The following is a 10,038-nucleotide window of genomic DNA, read 5'->3' as shown; positions in this document are numbered from 1 at the left end:
GCCACCTCTCCAGTCCAGCTTTACTTTCTAAATCATTTACAAAACTATTATGATTAAAAACTACCCAACAATAAAATTTCATATGATGCTGCCCACAGTGGGCTGGGTTAAGAAAACTCCCCCACAAGCATGCCCACAGACCAACCTGATCTAGACAATACTTCCCTGACTCTTCCTGGGTGATCCTAGGCTCTGTCAAGTTGACAAAAAAGTTGTATGGATGACAGCAGGCATCATAACTCATTGTCAGTGCCTGTGATGTTACCTCCTCCTCCTCCTCTTCGTCATCTTCTTCCTCCTCCTCCTCTTCCTCCTCTGTCTAACCCTCCTCTTCTTCCTTCTCTTCTTTTTCCTCATCTTCTTTCTCCTCCTCCTCCTCCTCTTCCTAGTCAGGGTCTCACTATGTAGCCCCGACTGGCCTGGAACTTGCTATGTTGAGCAGGTTGGCCAGGACCTCATGGAGATCCTCCTACAGCAGCCTCCCAAGTGTTGGGATTAAAGAAAGGCATGTACTATATGTGCCTGGCTATCTTTTATATTCTTAAAAGCAGATTTAAGGCACAAATGAGGACTCTGGGGTCACCAACCACACAAACGGAGAAGCACAGGGCACATCACTCTTGTTCATTGTACATCTGTAAATACAACCTCGCCTTCTTCACCCTCACCTCTAAATAAATTTAAAATTAAGATTTAATTTAGGGGGCATATTAAACTAGTTATACAAATAACTTTTTATTAACTTGTGTTTTTAGGGGGTGGTGGTTTGGGAAGTGTGTCTGTGGATACACGCAAGCCATGGCAAGTGTTTTGAGGGCAGACAGCAACTTTGTGGAATCAATTCTTTTTATCCACTGTCATGTGAGTTCTGAGGATTAAAGGTTGGGAAACTTGTGTGGCAAGTCCTTTAACCTCTAAGCCATATTGCTGGGCCAAACTGTTGTTGTTGTTGTTGTTTTAAGTTTCTCTCTCTCTCTCTCTCTCTCTCTCTCTCTCTCTCTCTCTCTCTCTCTCTCTCTCTCTCTCTCTGTGTGTGTGTGTGTGTGTGTGTGTACCTGTGGAGGCAAAAGAAAGCGTTGGATTCTGTGGTGCTGGTATGTGTCCCTAACCACTGAACCACCTCCCCAGCCTTGATATATACTTATTTATAAATACCTAAAAATAAGCCACTTACAAAGCATACTTATAAGATATGATAACTTACACATGCAAGCCTTTGATTGATAAAGAAGCAATAATTATTATAATCTCTTCGCAAGGTAGCCAGGTCTGTGGCATGGACCTTTGTATTTAGGGGTCACTCTTACTAAACTTTGCCTTATGTTGCTCAAATGTGGCCAAAATGGTTTTTGTTTTGTTTTGTTTAAACAGACTCCATTCAGCCACTCCTCATCCATGCTCCGTGGGTCACCTGCCACCAGGAGCCAGAGAAAGGGATGATTAACCAACCATGCTTGGGAGGGGGGGAGTTGCTGCTGAGAGACAAGAGTGGAAAGATACCCAGCTGAAAATGGAATTGTTTATATCAGCTTTCCCAGAAAAAATGAGCAGAGCCCAGAAAGGTCACAGAGCGTTCCTTCTGCGGGTTACCAATCCTTCCACTAGAGGGAGCAAGTACACACCTCCCGACTTTCAGGTTTTCAGACACAGGCTATCTGCCCATACAGTGCCCTTCATGGAACCCACACACCAATTCAGCATTGGAATCCTAGCACCCCGAATCCCTAAATGCTGGGGACAGCATACCATGACATGTATGGTGTCTGGGACCCTGAGAAATAGGAGACACATGCCTCCAGGGGACCTGCCATCAGAAATAAGGAGCTACCCGCAGTAGGTCTGGATGGTGACCTCTCAGAAGCCCGCGGGCAGCTCATTTGTAAAAAGTTGGTTCCTATTTCTCCTGACCTTAGCCCTGGACAATGGTGGTATAGATTCCATTTGTGTGTGGCTGCTTTTCAATTGGCCTTGGTGTGCATAATTATTCTATTATAACTGACTTTCCTAGTTTTTGTTGTTTTTTTTTTGTTTTTTTTTTCCTCCTGCTCTGGTGAATTCTGTGAAACTGGATGTTCCTTGATATAATGATTCTTATGAGGCATGGGGGCAGGGTGAGGCAGCACAGTCCTAGTAGCCCAGGTGCAGGCTGTGCACTCTCATTTTTGGAACAATGTAATAACTACACAATGGTAGTTTCATATTAATGTTTGACTTGCAAAGAAAGTTTGAAGAAATTATGTCTAGGGCTGGAGAGATGGCTCAGCGGTTAAGAGCACTGGCTGCTCTTCCGAAGGTCCTGAGTTCAAATCCCAGCAATCACATGGTGGCTCACAACCATCCATAATGAGATCTGACGCCCTTGTCTGGTGTGTCTGAAGGTAGCAACAGTGTACTTACATATAACAATAAATAAATCTTTTTTTTAAAAAAAAGAAATTATGTCTAGAAATAAATTAAGAAAATGAAGCAGAGCCAGTATTGGGACCCCAAGAAAGGAAAAAGCTATTGAAGTTATGAAATGAGTTTTGTACAACATCTGAGGGTCCTGGTCTCCTTTGGATATGTATGGATGACAAGTAAAAATTAGACTCCAGAAAGAAGATAGAGAATGCATAACATCTTATACTAGTAAAACCAAGTCATCAAAAAACAAAACAAAACAAAACAAAAAAAACCTTAGCAAAAACACTAGGACTCTTGGGAGAATCCTGTGTGCAGCATACAGAAACAGGAGCTTGCGAACTGCTGAGTTAAGGATTAACCTGATTCTTTCTAAACATAGCCCATGTCGTTTATTATTAGAGTTTCACAGGAAACTGCATGTAGCTGACCTCGGAGCTCTGAGCTGTGAGGTATAATAAGTCAAAAGTTAAAGTTTAAATAATAAGTTTGCAATTATTATTTTGGCCACAGGCCTGGGAATAGGGGAAGCTTGAAACTTTGGGAGACAATCGTAATTCTTAATTCTTTGTGAGATGTGATCATTCTTTTGACCTTGACACATATGGATGTTGATCATACAACATCTCTCTTTCTACCTGCTTTTTGGAGTGACAATAAAGGCCTGGGAGAAGTTAGAGGCGAGAGCTGTGTGGGAGTGTGAGAAAAGGAGAGTGCGTGGGAGAGCACAGAGTGTGGGGGGGGGGCAGGGGGAGAAGAGACACAGAGACAGAGACAGACAGACAGAAACAGAAATAGAGACAGAGAGAGAGCAAGAGAGAGAGAGAGAGAGAGAGAGAGAGAGAGAGAGAGAGAGAGAGAGAAAGAACAACATCAAGCCTTCAAGCCTTGAGCATTGCCTGTCAGCGTGTACCTGAAATGTTGCCGGTGTGCTTCTTTTCTTTCTTTTCTTTTTTTTTTTTTTTTGGTTTTTGGTTTTATGAGACAGGGTTTCTCTGTGTAGCCCTGGCTGTCCTGGAACTCACTCTGTAGACCAGGCTGGCCTCAAACTCAGAAATCCGCCTGTCTCTGCCTCCTGAGTGCTGGGATTAAAGGCATGCGCCACCACACCCGGCTTCATCTTAAAAGTTTTTATCTTTTAGATTATTGTACAAAACTAAGTTTCATAATAGATTTTCAAGCTGTCCTTCTTTATCTCATTTATCTATTTATGTGTACATGTTTGTATATGTGTGTGCATATGGGAGAGTGTCTGTGTGTGGTGTGTACATGTGTTTGCATGTGTGTGTATATGTGTCAAGTGTGTACAGGAGAGTGTGTGTGGTATGTGTGAGTATGCCTGTGCTTGTGTGTGTGAGAGTGTGTGTGTGTGTGTGTCTGAGAGAAAGTGTGTGTGTGTGTGTGTGTGTGTGTGTGTGTGAGAGAGGGAGAGAGAGAGAGAGAACATCTGTGTAATCTGATGAACCCTGGATAAGCCAATAACCTGTCACATGTACAGCTGGTGAAGATTCTCTCCCCTTCTCTCTGTGTCTCTTCACTCTTCCATTTGTCTCCTCTGCCAGGCACCCTTCTCATCCATCCCCTCCCATCTGCATCCAGCTCCAGCCCCAGCCCCAGCCCCAGCCCCAGCCCCAGCCCCAGCCCCAGCCCCAGCCCCAGCTCCAGCGCGGGTTCCAAGTCAATGTATGGTATTGGCAAAAATGAGGAGTCTGACCACCATCTGTTTGTCTTTCAAACAGCTTGAGCCACCTTTATACAAGTTCCAAAGGATTCGAGTATACGCTGTTTCCATTCACTCCTCTTTAATCGTTTGACAAAAAACACTAACATTTTTCCATTTTGGTTTCTTTTCCTCTTCCCCACTTCCATATTATCATTCACCGACCTTTTACCCCATATCTAAGCATTAATGAAACTTCATATTTAAACATGAATTTTATATTGCAAGCCAAACGATTCTATCTAGCCAGGCATCTCTTATTCATGCTGTGCCCAGGCTGGTAGCAGACATGCAGTCACAGAAATGAAAGATCGAGCTCTGTGGTTCATCTTTAACAGTGTGTTGCTTTAATCTTTTTGTAGTCAGAGGGGAGTAAGAAACCCCACCTAGAATAATAATATGTTTTCAGGTGTAAGTCTAATTTCTAAGACCTGTATATCATTTGTATGGATAGCAGCTGTGGTCTATGGTCTATTCCTCTCTCTCTCTCTCTCTCTCTCTCTCTCTCTCTCTCTCTCTCTCTCTCTCTCTCTCTCTCTCTCTCTCTCTCTCTCTCTCTCTCTCTCTCTCTCTCTCTCTCTCTCTCAACAGCTAATTAAGCAATAATCATTAACCTGAAAGGGGATGACTACAGAGGCAGCCAAGGAGAGCTGGTAGAACACTCCAAGTTCATTATAAATTCAGCTGTAATCTTGACTAACAAAGTGAAACTGAAAATTACCTTAAGAGTAAACACAGACAAAGCCAAGAGGGCCCGAAGCACCTTCCTTCCCAAGGGTGCTTTCCAGGATCTGGTCCAGGGGTCCTTGGGGATGGGGGGGGCATCCTGCAGGGGTCTGCAGGGTCTTCAGTAGTGCCTCCACAGGTCCTTGACAGGAGCGCTGAGGATCTCCATGGACCTTGCCATAAGGAGGTCCATTTGCAAAACACTCATGCCAGATGTTACAGTGTGGCTTCTGCCACCCTCCCTGCCGCAATTCTCACACGGTTTCCTGAGCTATAGGGTCCTTCTCAAGAAATCCTTGTCTGTGCTGTGTGTTTTCCCTCTTCCTTCACAGTTTCAGGTCTCACATTAAGTTCTTTGACCCTTGCTGGGCAGTATGGTGTGTGCCTTTAATCCCAGCACCAGGGAGGCAGAGTCAGGTGGATTTCTGAGTTCAAGGCCAGCCTGGTCTACAGAGTTAGTTCCAGGACAGCCAGGGCTATACAGAGAAACCCTGTCTCGAAAAAGAGCCCCCCCCCCCAAAAAAAGAAAGACTTTTAACCCATTTTGTATTGACTCTGTGCAGGCGGAGAGAAGGACCATCCTACAGCCACGTGGATGTGCAGTTTTCCCAGCTTGTTTGTTACACTGTTTAACTTTGCCTGTTTGAAGGGTAGCATGGAAAACCATGACTATAGCTGTATCTTTTTTTCTGGGTCGTGTATTGTAAGCAGTTGGTCTCTGTGCCTGTCTTTATGTCTGTGCCTTGCTGCTTTTAGTGTGATGGCTCGGTAGTGTAACTTGAGATCTGGTACCGGGATGCCTTACGGCTCTTAGCATGATCTTCCTTCTCAAGATTGCAATGGCCATTTGAGATCTGCCCTAGTTTCCTCCCTATGCCGTGACAAAGATCTTGGCCAAAAGCAACTTGGGAAGGAAAGGGTTTATTTGGCTTCCGCGTATTGATCACAATCTCTCAGGAACCCATCTAAGGAACTTGGCAGAGGCCATAGAGCAAGGCTGCTTGCTGGCTTGCTCCTCGTGGCTCGCTCAGCCTGCTTTCCTGTACGCCCCAAGACCACCAGCCCCCCCCCCCCAGGGATGACATGGGCCACAGAGGGCTGGGCCCGTTCACTTCAATCATCAATCAAGAAAATCCCACACAGGCTTCCTACAGCCCAACCCGATGGTGGCGGCTTCTCAGTCAAGGTTCCCAAGCTACTGTAGCTTGTGTTAAATGGACAAAAGCTAGCCAGCACAGTTAGTTAGCACGGTGAGCTCTGTCCTATTATGACCCACACGTTGTATTTATGTAATAGGAAGAATCTGTTATTAGCGCATCCCCCAGCTGCCTACCCCGGGTTTAACAGAGAGGCACGGTCACTCACCGAGTGTCGGACATCCTAAAAACCTTTATTCGCACAGTGCAGTTAGCTCTGTTATGAAGACAGGAGGAGAGACTGGAGGTCTCACATATCGATTTTTTGAAGGAATATTAACTTTTGTCAAGCCCAGCTCTGGTGATTCTAAGCTGGGGTATCTGCAGCGAGTATGGGGAGATTTTAGCCGGAGGGTTTTCTTTTATCTCATAACCAGTTTGTGTGTGCCTGCAGATGGAGGCTGACACCCTGAAAAGCTTAATTAGTATTTTTTTTTTAAATAAATCCATTAAGTTGCAGAATAATATAAGTACCTGTAATGGAGAGGCAGTTCACTAGAAAACTATAAAAAAAAAAAAAAAAAAAAAAAACAGACATTTACAGGAACTCAGGATAATGTTGGCATCAGTTGGTTTTGGTTTCTTTACATGTTTTTAGTCATATTGAACAAGTTTACAAATCTTAAGGTTCAGAAATTTTATATTTTAACAAAAGTTTTAGGGAGTTACATGAAACCAAGAAGCAGAGTATGAGGTAAGTCACAGTAATTGTTACTGGGAATAGTCTACTTTTTAAAGCTGCTTTAAAGCACACAGTTTCTTTCCCTGGACTGTCCTGTTGCACAAAAACACCAGAATCCCCGGAAAACGGGATCCAGTGACCAGGGGGAGGGACTGCATCGAGCAGAGAGCAAAGCCCAGAGATGAGAGATTTGGGGGAACTTAAGCAGCAGGTTCCAGCAAGAGCCACAGAGAGCCCTGAGACACAGCAAGCTCCAGAAGGGAGCTGGGAGACAGAGCCAGCTAGCCAAGAGGCAGTGGTGGAGCTGGGAGGCGGAGCCAGCTAGCCAAGAGGCAGTGGTGCTCGGTCTGGCTCTGTCTGCAATAAAATGTCTAAGCACAGCAGAAAACAAAGACCCATCGAACAAAAGCAAACAACAGAAGACAGAGGGCATCAGATAAACACAGACTCCTGGTGGTTACCTTAGTTCATATACCAGAACCAGGACAGAAGGATGTCTCCTCGATCCCAGAGATTGGGTCTATGCTTGTATCTGAGCTCTCTCCTATGTCTCTACAAATGTCCAGACTCCCAAACAGAACAAAACAACTTAGCGCTCGGTTCAAGTTTGAGATGCGATTTGGCAGCCAGTTCTTATTTTCATTTCATTCCCCCCCCCCCTTTGGGTTTTCGAAACAGGGTTTCTCTGTATAGCTCTGGCTGTCCTGGAACTCACGTTGTAGACCAGGCTGGAACTCAGAAATCTGCCTGCTTCTACCTCCTGAGTGCTGGGATTAAAGGCATGTGCCACCACGCCCAGCTCATTTCATTTTTCAATTTGCAAATGTGTGGTGGTAGTAGTCTGGGCTCCCCCAGAGCCTCTCAAGTCCACCCTAGACTTAGCCCCTCTAAGGCCTATTCCCTGCCATCAACCTTCAGTTTGTGGCAGCCATGGTCTCAGGCTCCCCACACTTCCAAGTCTATTCCAGACCCCTGCCCCCTGAGTCTGGCTTCACCTGTGACCTCCAAGTGTTGTGGAGTTTGTGACCCCTGGGAAAAGTCCATAGACTCAATCTGCTTATAATTAAAAGAGTTATTGATTACAGCCAACAGGACAACAGTCTCTGAGGCAAACAAGGTTCCACGTGAAACGGAGTAGGGGAGGATTTTTAAAAGTGAAAACCACAAGAAGACTTCGAATGTCTGCACAAGCAAGCAAAGGCTAGCCTACACTGCCAAGGCAGTCAAGGCAACCGTTGAATAGTCCTAGACTATTATAATAGTCTGTATAAGCAAGTTACAGAAATCAAAAAGCAGTTAGACATGTCCTAGCAAGTAGATGGTTACAGCTATACATTTCTGGACAGGGTCGGGGCTGTCACAGAGTCAAGGTTACTTAGAACTTATCTTCCAGGGACTGAAGTCGAAGACAAATGGCCAGAGGGTACCAATATGGATGCCCTAGAATAGAATGGAGTTTCTTTAGTTAACAAATGAGTTTGTGGGGCTGGTGAGATGGCTCAGCGGGTAAGAGCACCCGACTGCTCTTCCGAAGGTCCTGAGTTCAAATCCCAGCAACCACATGGTGGCTCACAACCATCCGTAACGAGATCTGACTCCCTCTCCTGGAGTGTCTGAAGACAGCTACAGTGTACTTACATATAATAAATAAATAAATCTAAAAAAAAAAAACAAATGAGTTTGTTCTAGCCCTGGCCATTCTGGAACTAGCTCTGTAGACCAACCTGGCTTCCAACTCACAGAGATCCACCTTAGTGCTTGCCTTCCAAGCACTAAGATCAAAGGTGTGCGCCGCCACCTTGCAGCACAGGACTGTTCTTACAAGCTGTCTTAGCAAAGTTCCTTGAGGCCTAGTATGAGCCACAGTGCGTGCGGTTGGAAAAGCGTCACTCGAGTGTGGTAGTCAGCAGATGTGTACTTCCCAAACTCCTTTCAATGAATGCCACTGGGTACCAGGTTAATAGCCTGATGACACAGTGCTTCAGAGCTCTTCTTTCAGAGACTTCTTAGCGAAGAACATTTTGTCAGTCATAAGTCATGTGAAGAATGTGTGTTAAAGCAGAATCTCTTCATCAAAGAAGTGAAATGAAAGTGTGTGCCACACTAGTGCTCTATGGCTGTCAGGGCTTCACAGAAGTTCATACCAGCTTTCTTCTGTCAGTGCTTTGGGCATATTGTTGCTCAGAGAGTGAATGAAGGTTGTGGGGCACTGGGCTTTACACAGACAGTCTGGTCTCCAGTCGTGTGGAGGTCTGAACCCCGGAGTGGTGATAATTCACCTACGTGGCACGGTAGGCATTCCCTCATGCTCCTGGAACCCTGACTCCTGTCGAAGTTACCGCCCCCTCATCCCCCACAAGAGAAGCATGGTTAGTAGTCATGTAGGCAATGTGCCAAGCTTCTGACCTTCAGGATAAACTCCTCCCCAGTTACCTAGCAACAGTAAAGACCATGAGAGGGGCTGTTTGGCCCACCTCACTCTCTTGCTCTTACTCCCCTGTCTCTTCTCCTCTCCTTCTCTTCTCTCACTCTCTTCCTCTCTCTCCCTCTTCCTCTCTCTTTCTCTCTGGCCTCCCCCCCCTCCCTTTCCCCTTTCTCTCCTCTTGGCCATGGCTGGTCTCTCTTTTACCTTCTCTCTTTCCCCCTGCCCTTCTACAATAAAGCTCTAAAACCATAGACTGTCTCTGTTCAAGGCCCACTGCGCTTGGATGATGGGATAGGCTTTCCTCTAATGAGCCATTTCTAATCTCCCAACGGAAGGCCTTCCTATGCTCCAGTCAAGGCCCAGACTAAGGACTCTCACCTGCATGGGAACCTCTCTCCCTCAGCCTTCTCTCCCACAACCCCAGGGCTACAGGGTATGGACCCAGGGGGCCCCCAGTCGGGGGCTGCCCCTTGTCTACCCGCCCTGCGTCAGTGGCTTAGATATCCACCCGGGGCTGAATGGAAGCGTCTGGCAGCCCTCTGGAGTCCGCCTGCCTAGTGCATAGGAGGAACTCTGGCCAGACGTGGGCTATCCTCCCTCCCCCTTCTTCCCCTGCCCCCTTTTATTTCCCACAAAGGCGGTTACAAAGAAGAACTGGCTCACAGTATTTGAAAGCTCACCCCAGGTCTGTCAGTGAGAACACACTGTGCTTTATTAGTGAAAGTTTTCAGGTGGGGACTCAAGAAAGTCATTGACAGAGATGGACTGTTAAGGGTAAGAAGTTTGGCCGGGCATGGTGGCGCATGCCTTTAATCCCAGCACTTGGGAGGCAGAGGCAGGCGGATTTCTGAGTTCGAGGCCAGCCTGGTCTACAGAGTGAGTTCCAGGA

This window comes from Mus pahari, chromosome 14 (genome assembly GCF_900095145.1).
Source record: "Mus pahari chromosome 14, PAHARI_EIJ_v1.1, whole genome shotgun sequence".
In the NCBI taxonomy this organism is placed as follows: Eukaryota; Metazoa; Chordata; class Mammalia; order Rodentia; family Muridae; genus Mus; species Mus pahari.
This window is presented reverse-complemented; position numbering follows the sequence as displayed.